Here is a 21,058-nt window from a genome sequence, read left to right as displayed (position 1 = left end):
CATGAATAAGGATACTTGACCAAATGAAGCGCAATTAACGGGAAATCAAAAGCAGAGACACAGGTGGTGACGCTTAGTCTTGTGTGTTAAGGAGAGTCGTTCATAGCACTTTATACCATCCTTTATGCATCACCAGCTGGCCCAAGCCTCAATTGTTCTCAGAGAGAAGCATATATGAACCTTCTCTGCGGCTCACAGGGAAGAAGGAAGATACTAGTGTCACCCTCTTCACTTATACCTGCATGCATGCAGGTATAAGTGAAGCTGATAACATAGGGTGCCGTGGTCTTGAATGATCTGCATAAGACCAGTGTGTGTATGTGTAGGTAGACTGGGCCGAAAATGACAAAGTAGAACGCGGCATGCACTTACACATACACACGCACTCACACACACACGCACCACACCACAGTAGTGCAAGCAGTAACCTGTAGAGTAAGGTTCAACCGAACATAACGTTGAAGCAAAAGCATAGAAAAACTGCAAGTCTAACAAACAGGACTCTGATGGCATTCTCCAAAATTTTGAAATATCTCACGTGACCAAGTTTTTTTCTCTCTATAGTAGAAATTCATTGTTTTCAATACACTAAATCCCCACAACTTTCAAAAACATTTTGGTCAGTCGGGCAAACAACAGAGAGGTATGGCGTTGATTGACACCATGACAATGAAAAAACACGTAGAAAGAGTAAGCGAGTTTCTGGAGTCACATATACAACCTACTATATCTCGCTGTATAAATTTTGACATTAAAAATTGAGAACATTTGACAAGTTAGTGTATTTGGGGTTGTATTAATGTAATGTCAGTTTTGGTGTACTTCTAACTGCAAAACCACAGCTCGTCACTGCTGCTTGCACAAGCATCTTCAGATGCTGAGATGACTGGTACCTTCGAGAGAAGTGGAGCGAAGCTGTTCTTTCTGTACTGGAAACTCAATCCCGGAAACCTAAAATAAATACACAAGGAACAATGACCGAAATTTCACAAAGAGTGCCACATAAAGTATGCACCCTGGATAACTAACTGCTTTCTTTTGTGAGAGTATAAATTTTAGTGCATAGCAAGCATGTTCAGTGGCATCAGGCTCCGCTGCAGTGAGAAATGCTAGAAAAAGTCTGCTGAGCAATAAACGCCATAAAAAGTGCGCTATGGCAGAATCATACCTTTTGTGGCGTAGATATGGACCATACTTTACCCTTTCAGCTTGCTCGCACAGGCGTATAAAAAGGTGCTGCTCCAAGTTGATTGGATTGGATAAACTTTTATTTTTTTTTGGATAAACTTTTATTGCTCCAAGTTGATAGCGTTCCATAAGCTACATGCATCGACCAATCTAAGTGAATGTTTAGTTATATGCTTATGTATGCATCAGCACAGCTGCATGTGTATTTCTGCAGATCTACCATGGTACTCATTAGATTGGTTTATTGAAAGGAATACAGTACGACGCACAACAACATATACATATTTTATCTGTATTGCACAAAAGCACAATGCCACTGAGCATACATGATGGTATGCACATTGAGAAGGTATTCAGTGCAGGTAACTTGTAAAATTAAGTACTGTACAGTTACGTATTAAAATGCGAATGATCCTACACTCTAAAAAATATCGAGTAAAAAGGGTGTCTTTTTGTGCTACAGCAATAATCGTCGTCAGGCTTGCGTGCGCTTCCTTTCTTGAAAACTTGGCGCTGGCCACTTGCCTGTCGAGAATGCAATGTAACCTTGATAATGGGCACGTCAATCGTGACCGGAATGTACCAGGCGCGGGGCGATTGTGCAAGGATGGAAGGCAATATAGATGACTATTAATGTCCTGGGTCAAAAAAAAACACCCTTTTTGCTCGCTCATTTTTTAGAGTGCAGTGTTCTTGAACTGGCTCACATTGAGACAATTATATAATTGAAGAATTGGCTTTTGGGTCATTCCACGTTGGACGTCCCAGCGATAATAGCGACCATCTCAAATGTATTCGAAAAAAATCGCGCTGAATTAACTGCAATAAAAAAGGTGAACGCTAGAATATTTCGCAGACAAATAATTTTTTGGTCACGTGGCTGCCTGCTGAACTTCCCGGAATCCCGTCTAGATGTTTGTGAAAAAAATTATTTCACAAGTACCTCTTCTTCTTCCGTGCTAAATTTGGTCTACAAGTTACGTGAAGGGCTTGCGCAAAGTGTTTGAAGCTCAGTAATATTATTACCATTTTTCGACCACATACGCATCAATTAATTTAGCCGAAATGTGTTATACCTGCTATTTTTTATATCAATACTGCACTTTTATTGAATATCTGAGGAGTGGATACGTAATCCACATAAGGTATATATGGAGTAAAAAAATATTTTAGACCTCTCAAGCTGTCAAAGTTTACGAGTAAAAATTGCGAATTTGACGAAATATGTTAAAGCAATACTTTTTTGCAAGCTAGTTGGTTCATACTTGAAAAATTCATTTGCTGCACAAACTTGAAGGAAAACAAGGAAGACCGGAAAGAGCGCAGACTACCAACTGTTTATTGTTATATAATATATACGCATGCTACGCGGCACTTCCACGATGCGCACAAAATCAAAGATGCCGCAATCAAAGCCGTCCCAAAACAAATCAATTCAAAAGTGACTGCCACCACAATGACAAATGCGAAAATGGCAAAATACAAAGGTGAAGCCCACCACAATCTAAACTGCGTATTTCCATGGTGTGCGCTTGTATTTAATCTAAAACTTATCTTTTATGTATTGCACCAAGCATTAACAAAAACGTGATAATATGAAAACGTACTCAGAGACTTTTGTTTAAACAACACTTAAAATAGCGCTTAGCACCAAATAAAGCAATAGAACAACAATTTAATAGTTCCTCTGAGCAGCCCCAAGTGAACAAACCTGAAGATTTAGTACGCCGAGAAGTCAAAAAATATAAAAACAAACATAATACCTTACAGACCATTACGTAGCGTCGCATGGGAATTAAAACAGGAACATTCATGGACAAAACAAAAGAAGAGAAATGAAAGAGAACGCAATGCAAGGCGTTACCCACACCATTACACATGACCTTGTAGAAAGACCATTTCCCTGTCCGAAAGTGAAATTAAAGGCATGCTTATGCACTAGTTATTAAATTGACTGATAAATTACGCTTCAATAATCTCCCTTTCGGTCTTTTCACGAGCCTTAGCCATGACTGACGCATTCTCAAACTGGGGGGTGCAACCGCATGTCCTACAGTGTAAATCTAAATGACCACCATTTTTTTTCCTTTTACGGGCAGACTGTGCTCATGCAAGCGTTCGTTGAGGCAACGCCTGCGTTGAGGCACGCAAGAGTTCGTTGGAAGCGCAGCGTAGCATGCGTATATATTGGCTTCGAGAAACGACAATAAACAGTTGGTAGTCTGCGCTGTTTTCTGTCTCCCTTGTTTTCCTTCAAGTTTGTGCAGCAAATCAATTTTTTACAAAATAGTTGTTTTGTCTATAATGAGACGCAACTTGCACTATGTGGTGGCTGAAATAAAATAGACATTGTACCAAAATCGAAAACAAATAAACAATTCTTTTCATGTGCAAAATTTTGTCATAACAATTTATGTTTTGAGAAAAGGATCACAGCATATCCACGAAGAGAGTGATGATGAGTGCGGCGTAGCGTTCGTCCATCCGGACGCACAAACGGATGGACAGACAGTCTGACGGAAGTATTGACAGACAGAAAGACGGACGGACTCACAGACAGACCGACACACGGAAGCCCGGACGGATCGGTGCACTGACGAACGGACGAAAGCACAAATGTACGGACGAACAATTTCGCCCTACGAATCATTATTTTGTCTATGTATATGCTGTGAAAACCACTAATGCTATCTATTTTGAATAACGCGTTTGATGCTCTAACCATTGAGCTACCACAGTGGCCTAAACGCTATCTATTGTGCAACTCATAAAATGGCTACATAATACTAGTACGACTAGAGAGGAGGGAACAACCTACGGCCTCAGGAGCTTTGCCCCTAAATTATTTTTGAAGTTCCAATTTCCCAATTAGCCATTTGGTCATACGGCAGCCAACGCCTCGAAGTTCCCCATTGCCGTTGATGGGAAAATTCAAAAATTATTTTATTCTTTAAAATATGAATTGTAAGGATGACACTTGCCACATACAAGAAACTGTTTATTTGTTTCAATTTAGGTAACAGGTGATTTCGAATTGGACCACCACATGTTGCAAATTGCGTCTCAATATGGACAAAATTGACAATTCTGTGAAATGAGCGATCTTTTCTCGTAGAGATTAACAGCTTCAGATGTCTAAAAATCAATTTTCAACAAAATATTTTTTCTGTGAAGTATAGAGTTACAGCTCAGATATTCATACAAAGTGCAGTATCGCAGTGAAAAAATGAAAACATAACACATTTTGGCTAAATTTTGCCGAAAAATTATAATATTATTACTGAGTGTCAAACACCTTACATAAGCTTCTTTACTTAACATGTACCAAACTTGGTATAAAAACAGGGGTGGTACTTGTAAAATATTTTTTTTTCACAAACAACACTCAAAAGACATTCTGGAAAGTTAAAAGGCAAGCACGTGACCAAAAACTTTTTCTCTCTGAAATATTCAAGCAGTTCGCTGTTTTCAGTGCTATAAATCAGCACGATTTTTTTATCAAACACATTTTCCATAGCCGCAAAATTGGCTGGGAAATTTGGAATAAAGTTACCCTGTTACTTTCACTCATAGGCATTTGCATACTGCTAAATTAGGGCCATTTGTTTCAATCATGCTGGCAGGCTGAGAAAGCATAACTCCTTCCAGATGCAGCGTAGGTTGTTCAGTGGCTGTGCGTGTTGTGTTCCCAGATAAATACGCTGCCCAGACTTACATTATGGCTGCAACACATGCTTAGATACCGTGAAGTACGTATAACATTAAAGTGTTTTTGTGCAACAAAAAACAAATAATACACTTCACATAGCGAAAGTACCTTTAACATCGAAGTACATAGCGAAGGTAAACGCCAAAGCGAGGCGATGGTAGTAAAGCTCTGAATAACACTAATATTTTGAAAGTTGCCCATGATGGAAACCACCTGAATAAAATGTGCTCGAACGTTTGCAGTTACGTTCGAACAAGCATTTGCACTGTTCAAGTAGGCAATTCGACCACACACACAGACGAAGGGTCTGTTCCAACAAAAGTTCAGCTTCAGTGCTCGATCCGCTACACAGGCACGGCTGTCGGTAGTGTCACGCTACGTTGCAGATGAACGAAAATACCGGTGAAGACAAATTTAACGAAATTGAATGCATTAGCAAGTACGCAAACATCGTGAGGTTCACCTAACATTAAGCAATATGCTGTGTTGTCACCCGATGGATCAACCCGAGTTATCACGGTAGTGTTCAGCACAAAACGAAAAAGAATTGGAAAGAACGACATGGACAACACGCCCTTGTTTTCTGTTCTCGGTCTTTTTGTGTAATGAAAAAGAGAGTAAATCAACTACCAAAATGCCCAAGCATATGCGTTTTAGATACGGTTGAAGCTTAGAGCTAACAGGTGCCGTCCCCACACGTGTATTAATCAGTAAATTAAAATTGATGTGCATCACGAGCGGGCCCCGTTATACATGGCTGCCAACAAAGGGCACCGCAAAAATCTGTAAAATTTCTTCGCTGAATCTCAGCGGCGCAAGCTCACTCTGCCTTGTACTCCAAACAATCTAAACAAATGAACAAAAAAACTTGCCCACAATCATGCTTCTCCATCATCCCCGTGAAAGAGTTCGTACAAATATTCTTGCTAAGTGAACAAATGCTGATTTGTCATAAACTAGTTGAAAACAAAATTGTTTGAAGGCGTTATTCTCGTGCTCAAGCAGTTAACAAAGCGCTGAACGGAACAACATGAGAGCGGTACTCACTATTTCACTTCGAGTGCTCCACAATATCAATCCACAGGTCCAGTCTTCAGGATGGTGCACCTTCGCAATAACCAGCACTGACAGAACACACAGGTCGAGCACGGAGCGCAGGCGCATTTAGAACTAAACACCGACTATTAAACTCTACCGATCGAGAGGCCACGCGTACCACACGCACACACACGGGAAGGTTTTTCGCCAGCGCACGAAGTGACATGCAAGACGATGCCGGTTCCTTTCCCGCGCTCTGCGCCCGATAGCGCAGAAATCCCGGGCAGCCAAAGTTGTCTAGGCGACGAGACGTCATGGTGTCGGTGCGCTCTCAGACCGGCTAGATGCGGGTTAACGCTAGCTCCGGCCCTCTACTGATAACGCGGGCGCTGCTTTTTTTGCGGCAGTAATGTGTTGTGTTATATTCGTTCTTTAACAGTGCGTCTGAATCGCCGTGAAAATTCTGACAGTGCAGTGCAGCCAGAACGAGCATTTGTAATATTCAGGAGGAATATTTAGCGCACCTTCACCGACCTAATGTAGTGAATACTCGTAAAAAAGTTAAGCTGGTGCTTTTTGCTTAGCTCTATGGCTCTTTAGGAACTGCACAATCAGGGTCACGCAGGCGATATTTTATCAGCTCTTTGATTTCGGTAAAGACATTGCAACATTGCATGCATCGCCCGTCACACTATTTGATGAGAACATATTGCAATGTGCGTACTGCAAGGAAGACGAAAACGACAGCGCATACGTGCATCTGCACGCTTTTATGCAGCTAGCAATTACAAGAAAGAAGAGGAACGCTCTGGGGCGAATAAAAATACTGACCTGCTGCTACTTTCTCAACCTGTTAATTACTACTTCTGTCTTCCCGTTGCGACAATACATTTGTACTTAGCTTGCATTCCTTGGAACAAGACCGCGGCTGAAAATATTTCGGGAATGTTGTTTTCTCCCTACCTACAAAGTCAAGGCTTTGACCGAAGCACGTCTGCTGGAGAAGTTATATAAATTAAAAGAAGGGGATCCACAAAAACGGAGAGAGAGAGAGAGAGAGAGAGAACTAGAGAATGCGTTTCGGTTCTCCTAAGGAGAGCTTAGTTCGCACTTTAGTCATCAAGGTTCTCGTCATTGTGAGCAAGGCATCGTCAAGGTCACCAAAATATCCCAATTCTGCATTTTCTTTATGGCCGGTGTCTTCTTCCTAATTTTTCATAACGCACTTTTAAGGACACACGAAGAGGAACATTCGCTACAGTAATTCAATAAGTTGTGCCTGCTAAAAATACATGACGTCAATGTTCGTTTTAAGGGACCTGATGGCCTGCTGACGTGGTGGTTATAGCTAAAAAACTGTGCTGTTGTTTTTTTCGGAGGTGGCGGACGTTTTATCTCCAGCTTTAAAAGCTTCGATCTTATGGGGACGGAGGACACGGGCGAGTGTTCTACGCATGGTTACACCAATGTGCGCAACACAACCTTGTTCAGGCCAACCAGTGCACTTTGTGAGTGTAGACTAATCACGAAAATGACACAGATGAAAGAAACAAATACAAGAGAATTGGCTCTTACTCTATTGAACAAGCGGTGTTCCTATTGTATCTCCCGTCTTATAGTAGTTTGCGTGCTTTATCGACGAAAACTGTGTTTCGGTTGCATTACTTCCTGCTTCGATTCATTACTAGACCCGCAAGCAGCTAGTAGTAGGAGCCTTGCTGGTATCAAGATGGTTATTGTATACTAACAGTATAAGCAAAACTGCCTGAAAATGTCATGCATTTGTAGCCTTGTAGGTATGTGTGCTCAGACTTGGGTGCACGTTAAAGAACTCCAAGTGGGCAAAATTTCCGGAGCCCTCCACTGTAGCATCTCTCATAATTATATGGTGGATTTGGGACGTTAAACCCCACATATCAATCAATCATTTGTAGTCTTATTCATAACACCCAAATATAAAAGTACAATCGGGGTATTTTGAGGGTGTTTTATTCGCGACACCTAAATTCTAAAACTGGATTGTAAAAAGGGTGTTCTTATGGGTGCTTTATATGCGTATACTCGTTTTACACCTTTTAGAGTGTAAAATTTTAGAGAGCGATTATCACAGTGCCATGTTGTTCCTGATGCAAGGATAGCTATGATGCAAGAGTATATCTAATCTGAGTAGCTCATCAGGCATGTGAGTGTTTTAGCACAAACAAGACAAGGGCATAAAGAGGACATGTAATGACTGGACCAGCACGCATTTTTGCACCATCCTTGCGTTTTCTTCTTGTTTACACTAGAACACATATGTTAGCGTACTTAGCAATATGATTTTCTTGCCGAATTCATGAAACAATACACTCGTCACCAATACAAATGGAAACACTGAAATAAGGTTTTAAAGGTCATAGTGACTAAAGCATATTAGCATTAGCACGAAGTAAGAGTGAAAGAACAAAGTGGAACGAGCACAGACTGCTATCTGAAACAAATACCACCCCCTCTGTAATGCCCTACGGGCCCTGAGGGTATTCTAATAAATAAATAAATAAATAAATAAATATTGCACAAAACCCAACCCTAAATTGGATTAGTTATATATCTCGTACGCAGGAGGGTCTGGTAAAATCAACAGCTTTGTTACTTGTGGCACTTGATTTTTTTAACCGTACCCTCATTCCCACTAGGTGTGCGGCAAATATTTTTTGCTCAAGTTCTTGCACAATATATTTTCAGTTCACTGTCCGTGCTCGTCCCACATTATTCTTTCTTTCGTCTCGTGTTCTTACAGTGTGTTTTTATTACAATGCAAGCAAAATAAAACTCTCCCGCCACTTTTCGGTCATAGTTCTTATTGTTAAATGAAAAAGAAAATACTCGCCGACCTTTCGGGACAGATTTGATTTCTTCCTCAAGGGTGAGTGTCCGGTTTGCTCTGAAGCTATTGACTTTCTCAGTGGTGTCCCTCTCTCCACTAATGTTCTTCGTGCCATTCTTGTTGCTGTGTTCTTTTTTTCATGCACACTTGCTGGCTCGCTTCAGACTATTTGAACTCTATGCAGTTGGCAGGCTTTGCAGTGTTTATAACACTGAATACTCAAACGAAAAAGTATCTTTCGATGTTCACTATTTCAGATTTATATCTATACATTAGAAGTAATCATAGACTAAACTTGTATTCGGTGTTAGCTCTCATATTGATCACAACTGTACTATTGGCACCGTACTTAAGTTTCTCATGACCCAGTGGGTATTGCTTACTGCATGACATTCTGCCACTAGTAAGCAACACACGCACGAGAAACGTGAACCTGACATGGCCACCCATGTCGTCGCATCCGTGTCTCCTTTGTGTGTGTGTGTGTTTTTTACTTGTGGCAGAGTGTCATGCATGTACTATCCGAGTCGAATGAAACCCGAACAGCAGCAAGCATTTGCTATGGGATAGTGCGCAACACCAAGTCATCACCATGTACAGGTGCGCGCACCCGATGGCATTGTGCATATTCAGACCTGTTCACTGTGATTTCTGGACGGTAAGCATTATCCCGTTGTCAATGTTTGCCGTTGTTTGAGTTCCGTGTAATGCTGATATGCATATAAAAATAAATGGTGCATACCTAAACACGTTTTTCAGCAAAGCAAACTCGGCTATGGCAGTAAAACCTAACTGAAGGCTACTGCACGCTTACTTTTCATCTGTTCGAGTGCATTTGAAATACATTTCTATTCCTCATCACACTTGCAGTTACACATCACATTGATTGATTGATATGTGGGGTTTAACGTCCCAAAACCACTTCATGATTATGAGAGACGCCGTAGTGGAGGGCTCCGGAAATTTCGACCACCTGGGGTTCTTTAACGTGCACCCAAATCTGAGCACACGGGCCTACAACATTTCCGCCTCCATCGGAAATGCAGCCGCCGCAGCCGGGATTCAAACCCGCGCCATGCGGGTCAGCAGCCGAGTACCTTAGCCACTAGACCACCGCGGCGGGGCTACACATCACATTGATACCGATATTCACTTCTGCTTGAGTTGTATTTTTTTCTCCTAAATATCAGGGTGCCTGAAAGGAGCCTGCACTGACGGTGGCCGTGCAGGTAGCTAAATTGTTCTCATAGCGAGTTGAAGTGGCAATCGACATAGTGTGTGCGGCAGAAGCTCTTGGTTCTATTAAAATGATGCACTGCAGGGTCGAATTGCTGTATAATATTCCTTATACTGTAGGGAGCATATATAGCTCTCGCTTCTATTACAATGATGCACTGCAGGGTCGAGTTGCTGTATAATATTCCTTATACTGTAGGGAGCATATATAGCTACTCTACTGTGCGGCTGCGGGCGTCTTTCATCGGCATCTTTCTTCGACTGCAACATTGCCTTATTTTGCATGTGTGACGAGGTTTATTAGTCGATAACAACGGCAAGACAGCGTGAAGAACCGTCCAGCAGAAATCAGCACAGCAGCGAGCCGAAGCACGAGCCGAGAGAGCCGGGCGTGGGCGATGCTGCTCGCCGCAGGCACATCTTCTTCTTCACAATCGCCCCCACTGAAAAAGGAGCCATCCTGACGACTTAAGAAGTTTCAGGCAGAGGCTCATGGTATGGTTTCAGTCGAGAAACATGGACGATGTCACGTGCGCGCCAGCGCATCTCGTTCGATCTGGAAACTGGCGCAATTAGGAAATTAACCGGAGAGGTTTTCTCCAAAACGGCGTAAGGCCCCTCGTACCGGGGGACAAGTTTCGAGGAGAGTCCCGGTGTTTGGTGTGGAATGGCGAGCCACACAAGAGACCCTGGGGCATAGCTGGGATCTGAAAGGGTGGTGCTACGGTGTTTTTTCTGGCGTTGCTGCTCTTTTGAGGTGAACGCACGAGCGAGCTGGCGGGGCTCTTCGGCTTGTCGAGAAGCATCAGAGACAGGTGGGCACTCGGAAGCATCAGGACGGTAGGGTAGTAGGGTGTCGATTGTATGGGAAGGCTCGCGTCCATAAAGAAGAAAGAAAGGTGAGAATCCCATGGTGGTTTGAACTGCGGTGTTATTATGCGAATGTGGCGTATGGGAGAACACGGTCCCAGTTGCTGTGATCAGATGCCACGTACAATGAGAGCATATCATCCAGCGTGCGGTTGAACCGTTCCGTTAGCCCGTTAGTCTGCGGGTGGTATGCTGTCGTTTTCCGATGAATGACGTGGCATTCCGAAAGCAGTGTTTCGACGACCTCGGAGAGGAAAGCGCGGCTTCTGTCACTAAGGAGCTCTCGAGGTGGATCATATCGAAGGATAAAGCGACGTAAAATGAACGAGGCGACATCTTGAGCTGTAGCGCTCGGCAAAGTGACTGTTTCGGCGTAGCGTGTCAGGTGGTCAACTGCTACTATATTCCACTGATTACCATTTGATGTCAATGGAAGGGGGCCGTAGAGGTCAACGCCGACGCTATCAAATGGCTTGGCAGGGCATGGAAGTGGCTGCAATGCGCCAGTCGCTCGTGGCGCTGTTGATTTGCGTCGCTGGCAGTCAGGACAGCACTGCACTAATTTGCGTACAAAATTGTACATGCCGCGCCAGTAATAGCGATGGCGAAGGCGTTCATATGTTTTGAACACCCCGGCGTGGCCACATTGCGGATCGTCGTGAAGAGAGGCACATACTTGTGATCATAAAGTGCGTGGAATGACCAGTAGCCACCGGCGGCCATCGGGAGCGTAGTTGCGTCGATCAAGAAGTTGATCGCGGATAGCGAAATAGAAAGCTTGACGTCGGAGGGATCGATATACTGGAAGGTTGGGCGTGCCAGATAGATATTCGATAAGAGAGGCGATCCACGGGTCACGACGTTGTTCGGTGGCAATCCAGTCGAGATTTACCGATGACAAGGTCTCGAGGCAAGTGTTTCCGCACGTCGGATCTGGTGATAAAGGTGAGCGGGATAGGGCATCAGCGTCAGAGTGTTTGCGTCCGCAGCGGTATACGACGCGAATGTCGTACTCCTGGATGCGGAGTGCCCATCGCGCAAGGCGGCCAGAAGGGTCTTTCAAAGGGGAGAGCCAGCAAAGCGCGGGGTGATCAGTTACTAGATCGAACGGGCGGCCGTATAAGTATGGCCGGAATTTTCCAAGTGCCCACACCAGAGCCAAACACTCTTTCTCTGTCACGCTGTAATTAGTTTCGGCTTTCGTCAGAGTGCGGCTAGCGTAGGCTACAACGTATTCTGAATAGCCGGGCTTTCATTGAGTGAGGACAGCGCCTAGCCCGATGCCGGTGGCGTCGGTGTGCACTTCGGTAGGAGGCGTCGGGTCGAAGTGGCGAAGAATAGGTGGGGAGGTGAGCAGACGGCGTAGAGTAGTGAAGGCAACGTCACATGCAGGGGACCAGGAGGAGAGGTTCACGTCACCGCGAAGAAGTTGGGTTAATGGTGACATGATAGATGCAAAATTGCGAACAAAGCGCCGGAAATACGAGCATAGACCTACAAAACTGCGAGGTTCTTTCATGGTCGTCGGCTTGGGAAATTCTGCGACTGCTCGAAGTTTTGCCGGGTCAGGTAATACGCCGTGTTTGAACACGATGTGGCCTAGTATGACGAGCTCGCGTAAAGCGAAGCGGCATTTTTTCAGGTTAAATTGCAGGCCAGCGTTGGTCAGGCAAGTCTAAACATGCCTGAGGCGAAGGAGGTGCGTAGGAAAATCATGGGAGAAAACCACGACATCGTCGAGGTAACAGAGGCACATATTCCGCTTGAGGCCACGTAGCGTATTATCCATAAGACGTTCAAACGTGGCAGGCGTGTTACGAAGCCCAAAAGGCACGACGTTAAACTCGTATAGTCCGTCTGGTGTAATAAATGCCGTTTTTTCGTGATCGGCTTCAGTCATTGGGACTTGCCAATAGCTAGACCGCAAATCTAGTGACGAGAAAAATTCCGATCCGTGAAGGGTGTCGATGGCGTCATCAATGCGTGGCAAAGGATAGACGTCCTTGCGGGTTATCTTGTTCAAACGACGATAGTCCACGCAAAATTGGATAGATCCGTCTTTCTTACGCACGAGGACGACAGGAGACGCCCAGGGACTGTGAGATGGTCGATTGACGTCTCTAAGAAGCGTATCTTCGACTTGAATGTTGATGACACGGCGCTCTTCAGCGGAGACACGGTATGGTCTTTGACGCAGTGGCTGGTGTAGGCAAGTGTCAACATGATGTTTGACTTGTGACGTGCGGCCCAGTTGAGGCTGCGACACATCGAAAGAACTCCTGAACTCTTGCAGAAGATCCAGCAGGTCGGCTAGTTCGGTGGGAGTGAGAGTGTCGGCAATATCGCTAGAAAACGTATCCTTGGACGACTCCTCGAGTGCCGACAGTGATTTTGGGTGGTCGCAGTAGTCATCCGGGACATCAACCAAAGCCGGAGGCTCGAGATCCTGCACGCGGCCGAGACATTCCCCCGCAAGCAAAGTGACAGGTATGGAAAGCGGATTGCTTACGAACATATTGCTTCTTCCGGCGGCAAGGCCAATTGTTGCGAAAGGCAGCGGCAGAGCTCGACGACTCTTAAAGATATCGGAAGGCATAAAAAGACATGTAGCGTCAGTGTAGGCGTTGCATGAAACGGGAACAAGGGCATAATTCCCAGGTGGAATATCGGTATCTGCGTGAACGAGCAACTTCGCCGGCTGATGAAGAGCATCAAGTAATGGGACATCACACAAGGGTGAAAACTCAACTTCGGCGCGAGCGCAGTCGATGACGGCATTATGGCGGGATAGGAAGTCCCACGCGAGGATGACGTCATGCGAACAGACAGCGAGAACAATAAATTCCACGATGTAAAGATTGCCTTCGATGGACACTATTGCAGTGCAGGCTGCGAGAGGCGTTACTTGCTGTGCGCTTGCGGTGTGGAGCGACAGTCCTGAAAGCGGTGTCGTGACTTTGCGCAATAAACGGCAGAGATTAGCGGCAATTACAGAAACAGCTGCGCCGGTGTCCACAAGGGCGAAAGTACAATAATCTTCAACAGTTACTGCGACCACGTTAGCAGGAGAGGGGCGACAGCTTAGACAGTTCGAAAACGGCGCAGTTCTTGCCTCTTGAACTGCGGTGCTTGGTTTTCCTGTTCGGAAGGTCCGGGCCGGCGACGCATGAGGGAGGGCGATCGCCGACGAGGGGACGGTGCGCACTGCGGCTGGAAGTCAAGGTGGTCAGTAGGGGCATAGCGAGGTGACGAGACCGGCCCGTATTGGTCGAAGGGTTGGCTGCCGGGTTGCGACGACCGGGCATAGTTGCCGAACGTCTGAGGTCGACAGTGGCAGTAGCGGGCAACGTGTCCGGGAGTGAACCAGGCGTAGCAAATCGGTCGGTTATCGGGCGTCCTCCATAGATTGGCGACTGGTGGTGCCGCCCATGGTGTAGTATAAGCAGCCGGGTGTGTACGCTGTGAGCGCGGGGTGTAGGGCGCTTGCGGAAGCCTACGCACAGCGTCTGCATATGTGAGCGGGGCGGCTATGGGCTGCATCTTTTGCGAACAGGCGACAGGAGGAGCCACAGGCTGCGCTGCATGCGTTAGGGGCGCGGCCACAGGCTGGATCGCTGGCGGATAGGCGACAGGGGCACCTACCGGCTGTGCGACATGTTGGCAGTGGACACGGCTAGATAGAGGCGGCTCGTAATGCGCAAGGGGAACCGCTTGTGCAACCTCTTCCGATATAGCAGTGCGAAGCGGGGCGTGTAGACAGGTGGCGGTCTCATGAGCAAAAGGCACTAGAGAAAGTTGGCGGGCGACTTCCTCACGGATGAAGGCTCGGACTTGCAGAAGCAATGCAGAAAATTGTCAGGTATGGTGTCGAAACTGAACAGCGGCTCACCAGCAAGCTGAGGTTGTCGAGTCAGAGAGCGTTGCTTCTTCAACTCGTCGTAGCTCTGACATAAGCTAACGACTTCAGAAACTGTGCTCGGATTTCTAGCCAAGAGCATTTGAAATGCGCCATCGTCGATGCCCTTCAGGATGTGTTTGACCTTGTCCGACTCGCGCATGGTGTCATTCGCGCGTCGACAAAGGTCGACGACATCCTCAATATAGCTGGTGAAATTTTCACCAGTCTGCTGAGAGCGGCCGCGCAAGCGCTGTTCTGCCCGCTGCTTGCAGACAGCCGGCCGACCAAACACTTCAGCACATGACGTCTTGAAGACGCTTCATGTGGGGATGTTGTGTTTGTGGTTGTTAAACCACAATCCTGCGACGCCGGTGAGGTAAAATATGACGTGTCCCAGCTTGTCGGCTTCATTCCACTTATTATTGGCGCTTACCAGCTCGTAGTGCTCAAGCCAGTCTTCCAAGTCGGTCCCATCCGCACCGCTGAAGACCTTTGGGTCCCGTAGTTTAGGATGGCCAGGGCAGTTGAACTGGGGCGACGATGCCGATGGGTTGGCGTTGTCAGTCGTGACGGGCGGTAGCGTGCGGCTCGCAGTTCCAGGGTGTAACGACGGGGATGAACAGCACTCTCCACCAAATGTGACGAGGTTTATTAGTCGATAACGACAACGGCAAGACAGCGTGAAGAACCGTCCAGCAGAGATCAGCACAGCAGCGAGCCAAAGCACGAGCCGAGAGAGCCAGGCGTTGGCGATGCTGCTCGCCGCAGGCACATCTTCTTCTTCACATCATCACACTTGCAGTTACACATCACATTGAGACCGACATTCACTACTGCTTGAGTTGTATTTTTTTCTCCTAAATATCAGGGTGCCTGAAAGGAGCCTGCACGGACGATGGCGGTGCAAGCAGCTAAATTGTTCTTATAGCCAGTTGAAGTGGCCATCGAGATAGTGTGTGTGGCAGAAGCTCTTGGTTCTATTACATTGATGCACTGCAGGGTCGAGTTGCTGTATAATATTCCTTATACTGAAGGGAGCATATATAGCTCTTGCTTCTATTACAATGATGCACTGCAGGGTCGAGTTGCTGTATAATATTCCTTATACTGTAGGAACCATATATAGCTACTCTACCGTGCGGCTGCGGGCGTCTTTCATCAGCATCTTCCTGCGACTGCAACATTGCCTTATTTGCATGCAACTATTACAGCCCACAACCACACACGTTTTCCTTATTGTGAGCAAAACTCACTGGGGCAACAAATTAGCCGCCTACGGTGCCACCACGGTTGCTGCCAGCTCCCTAAAAATGCTTCCGCGTTTGCATGTATGTCAGTGACTCATGAGTCAGAACATGAGGTAAACTATGCTCATCTCTCCAGTTGGTTGTAGCAGTGTGGAGGCTGCAGAGCTGCTTCGCCAGTAGGAAGGGCGGAAAGCCCTGAAGATGCATTTGCCTACGCTGCATCAGCTGCTCGGTCTTTTCATAGCATCTCTGCAGTTATGTTGGGTGAGTGAAGCAAGCTAGTTGCAATGCAGAGAAAACGAAAACGTGGCAGCAACGCTTGAAGCACGTGCTTTCTATCTTGAATCGATTCAATCGTCGTGCACTCTGTTGCCTGTAATTTTTAATGTTAAACTACTATTTGCTATATGTTTGTATTCTGATGCTTGAGCAGCAATGCATTTTCGACTATTTTGCATTGTTTCCGTAATATAAACCTAAATTTTGGAAAGAAGGCCAAATGAGTGTGGCAAACAAATTATCCTATTATTGACAAAGCACATCTGGATCTTTGGTCTCAGCGTATTGTGGGTCATGGCTATAACTGACTTCGCCCTTTGTTTTTGACTGTGTTGATAGTGGTCGAGTAGCAAGCATGACTTCGGATTAAAGTGTGCATTCATGGCTGTATGGCCTGTGCTATGCTGCTTCGTAACGATGGTTATCGGTGGTTGCATATACAATGAATGCTCAGAAACAGGATTAACAAGTCAAATATCATCGTCACATGTCATGTGTTAAACAAGTGCAAATGTCTTAAGCTTGCCGCTTTAAATGATCTCGAAACCACCTAGAGGTCGAAATTTAGTTGTGGTGTTGCAGTGCAGCTGTGCGCATATCTAATGGTCAGATTTTTTGATGCGTTTGATGATACAAAAGAGGCTTCCTTGGTTCTGCCTTTTCTGTATATATGTGGTTCATTAGCTTGTATCTCCTCCCATGGAGAGACAGTGCACCTCCTTACCGTGCGAGAAGCTAGAGCTGTGAGCTGATGAACAACTCTTGTAGGTGATGAGCAGGTCATAATGTGGACATCACAGTGAAGAGTAAAAAGCTGGACACTTCCGAGTCCTGGACAGGCGAAGGAATTTTTTCTAGGAACGTGTAGGGCGCTTGCTGCTTGTACTGCTGTCGCTTTTGGCACTATTCATTGTGTTAACACTCTTCTAAACTCGATGCATAAGTTTACTTGAAATGTTAAAAAATTATCAGAGGTGGTTAAGGAGCAATTTAGGCAAATACTTCCGGGATTATGCTTTGCTGGCCTAAAACATAGCTTGCTTATACCTCGTACCTTCTACCCTGCTGCAATTAGTTTGTGGGATGCAATATACATATTAACAATGAGAAAAAGAAAATTAACTTAGTCTTTGTGGCCCAATTCCGGCAATGGCAAACCTATAAAAAGTATACTGAGCTGCTATTATGGTTGTAAATAAATCATTCGCAATGATTCTCTCGTAATAAAAGTAAACGAATTCATTGTGAATCTGTCGCTTTCGGTACAACACGACCAGGATGAGTTGTTGTCTTTGCATGTTTGGTGACTCTGAGAGGTGGCTAGGCATCATCTGGTGGTGACAAAATTACAAGCAGTGTATATACGTCCGTTCAGGTGCTTTGCTTGCACGTTACAACGAGAGGGGTTTTTAAACAAACTGATGTCACTTTGACCTGTATTGCTGAAAGAGGCTCAGAATAGTTGTGATGCATGTATTCATATATGCCTATTTCTATCAGGCGAATGGTTTGTCTTCCTGATGTTCTAAGTTGATTTTAGATAAATTATCAATGCTCTCAAACATTTGTTGACTGTTGAGCTAATGTATTTTGAAAACATGTCATGGCACAAATGAATGCCGAAGGTAATTTGGTTGAATAATGCACAAGAAATCGTATACCTGGCATTACAGGCTGTGTGCACTTACGCATCGCCAAAAGCATGCTGAAAGTACGTGGACAGATTTTTGTTTTTGATTCCAAGAAAACATTGTGCCTGGTTATAATGTGGGAACGAACAGCTTCCGTGCTTTTTAACTCATCTCATCACTAGTGTGACAGTAAAATGAAGCATGAGTAGTAGATCCTAATTTGTCAGCCTACTCGTCTCTCTGAAACACTGAATCTTGTTCGTCTTGACTGTGTGAGCCAGTCCTTTTTTCCTGAGTTTGCATGTGTGTGTTTGTGTGTGGATGTGTGTGTGTGTGTTTATGTTTGTGTGTGAAACAGTTGCACACCACCTGCCTTTCTATGTGGCTTGTAGCTTTTCTACTGTTTATTTACAAATCATGCCTCATAATCTGAAACTGGCAGAATGCATCAGTGTTAGAGATGGCGCTTGCAGTGCACGCAAGTAAGATATGTTTTGCAGAATCATTCATTCTGCTACTTGCATGAGAAATGCTTACATGATGTGGTGCTGAATACGCTTTGTAGGCTTTGAATTGGGCAATCTTGCATTCCATTTTTATTACAGCATTACATGGGCCACAAGTCACAGGTCTAAGTGAAAGCAACATATTGTCAGCAATGAACGACCAAACAGTGTCAAAAACTGCTACAAAGGCGGTTCTAGACTTTATAAAAAGCACTGGACTAGATACTAGACTGTAGGGTACTATACTAAGTGGCTACTGTACATACGCACCACCTCTTCTTGTCCCCGTCATCACCCTTCATTCCTCTTTCTTTCCCCTTTCCCTTATCATCTGTGTAGAGTAGCAGGCTAGAGCGAACTAGCTCAGGTCAAGCTCTCTGCCTTCCAAAAAATTCTCTCTCTCTCTCACTCTATCTTTCTCTCTTAGTGCAATAAAAAAACATGCAACGAGCAAAGCTAAAAAGGGAGATATTGCCAAGTATGGTCAACATAAAACTAGGTTCACTTAAATTATTTGTATCGAGTGGGGCCTGCCTTTCTCAGCATTGGTACCCGGTTTCGCAGCTCATGCAGACCACGTTGTGCTATATGGTACTTTTTTATTTCTAAAAAAAGTGTCCCATATAGCATAACTCACTTTATTATATTTACATATTTCAAAGCATACAGCAATTCAGGCACTGACAACTATTTTTATTGTACGGCTTTGTTTTAAATCAATGAAAAGGCAACTTATCAGTGTCGAATTATGGAAAATAACGCGCGATGCACCCCAAAACATTTTCATATTTTTGGAATCTGTGGCCACTATGAAGCTTTCTACACACAACAGGCTATAATGACTAGATAGTGAGCACTACAGCAGTACATGTTTGGGCACTACAGTTCAGTGCACATGCTTGCATTAAGAATTGTGTATGAATTCATCAAGCATGTGTTGCGTTTTCATACGCTGCACTAGTCACGAAGGCAAAATTCCTTCTCAGCATCAACTCCTTTGTCCTGTAAGCAGTACAATATAGAGGGGACATAGGTAATAATATATTATCGCGTGGTCTTGGGCACTAATTATGGTGCACATAAAGGCATAAAACCATGTACAGCAAACAAATTGACTCAACAGCACGGCACCAAGCCTCTTCTGCTAAGCTCTATGTTTTGCTCTTTATTAGGAGCTTTAAACGCAGTTTGAAAATACAACACTACCTAAATTATGAAAAGCGTGCACTATGATTTATGGCCTTCTTATATTCAGCAGGATGTCATCGCAAATTCTGGCTAGTTCATTCCTTCAATATTATTATTCTTAGCAAATTTTCATTACTGTAGCACCATCCAGGTTACCAGAAGCCATTTCATTAAAGAGGCTGTCCAAACCATGCAGCTACCTTTTTTTCCCTCTTCATTTGGAATTGCGATGGATGAGCTGTTTTCGCATGTAATTACATGAGAAGCTAGTACCGGCAAAATCAAGTGCAGGGCCAGAAAATGATAAAGCGGTTAAAAATGCCGGTTGAAAAACTTAAAGAAGAAAGCCCTAATGTGTATCTGAAAAATAAAAGTGTTTTTTCAGCTGTGCGAATTCGATTATGATGATTTACAATTCTCAAGACCTTACCTATGACCTTGTGCAGGTTAACTTCAAGCAAGTAGTCAGAAGCTGCAGTGCTCTCCAGTGGAGACCAAGGACCCTCAGACACTGGCGGGAGATAAAAACCTGTTCCAGGAGTGCATTACCAGTGCACTTTGCTGCTGTTTATTCGAAAAGAATGAAGGGGATAATCCCCAGAGAGACTTGATCTTCTGCAGTGTGAGTGTGCGAATGCTTTACCATTGCCCTGTCATAAGTGCTGAAATACTGGGTGAGATTCAACCAGGGTTGCTAGAACAATTAGGCGTGGTAAGTGGGGAGATTCCCCTAGCTTGCTAATGTCTAGATTTTCCCGGTGGTGCTAGTGTCCCGATGTGGTGCTGCTGTTCAGAAGTTACAAAGTGGTTGTGGCTGCCACGACAATTTCTGTCGGTTTGTCACCACGGTAAATGTGTAGATGTGTCGGGGAAAATTCTCTGCATTGCTTTCTTCTAGAGCTGCCAGCATTTAGCCGTATACTCGTGTTGTGTTCACATGTTAGAATGTAAAAAAGCCGATCGGAGATAAAATGCTGCAGTTTTACTCCCAGGAACCCTTACATGCAGACTTGAGCTTATATAAGTATTTTGGCTGGGCAAGCATGACGATTTTAGATATGTATAGTGAATATTTGGGTGCCCTTTGCATCATGGATGCTACATAATTCATTGATCACGTCTAGTGGATTCGTTGCAAAAGCATACTGGCTCCTTCACAAGATAGCGAAAAACTATTTGAATATATGGTCTCATTACAGATAGATGACATTATGTTCAAGAAAACCGTAACTTTCTCACTGAATAAATCAATGCGGCATAGACCGCTTATAAAGTAACTTGCTGGAAGCACAAGTATCTGCGCTATAAGTGGTATCACACTGCAAACAAAATGACCTCTTTGAAAGGCTGTAGGTATCCAAAACATGACCAACAGGCCACCCTGAAATGTAAAAATATTAAG

General features: G+C 44.7%; 2 protein-coding genes across 19 annotated transcripts in view; one reads left to right on the top strand and one right to left on the bottom strand.

The window, feature by feature from the left end:
* Nucleotides 1-21,058, top strand: part of LOC142818109 (uncharacterized) — a 495,850-nt gene that overhangs the window by 1,595 nt on the left and 473,197 nt on the right. For all 17 annotated transcript variants that reach the window (XR_012895582.1, XR_012895581.1, XR_012895580.1 and 14 more), the window contains exon 2: nt 20,103-20,278. The gene's annotated coding sequence lies outside the window, so the exon portion shown is untranslated. The remainder of the gene's footprint in view (nt 1-20,102; nt 20,279-21,058) is intronic.
* Nucleotides 1-21,058, bottom strand: part of LOC119173543 (uncharacterized) — a 699,991-nt gene that overhangs the window by 248,755 nt on the left and 430,178 nt on the right. The gene's annotated exons all lie outside the window — the stretch shown is intronic.

This window comes from Rhipicephalus microplus, chromosome 5, assembly GCF_043290135.1.
Source record: "Rhipicephalus microplus isolate Deutch F79 chromosome 5, USDA_Rmic, whole genome shotgun sequence".
NCBI classification, from domain to species: domain Eukaryota; kingdom Metazoa; phylum Arthropoda; class Arachnida; order Ixodida; family Ixodidae; genus Rhipicephalus; species Rhipicephalus microplus.
This window is presented reverse-complemented; position numbering and strand designations above follow the sequence as displayed.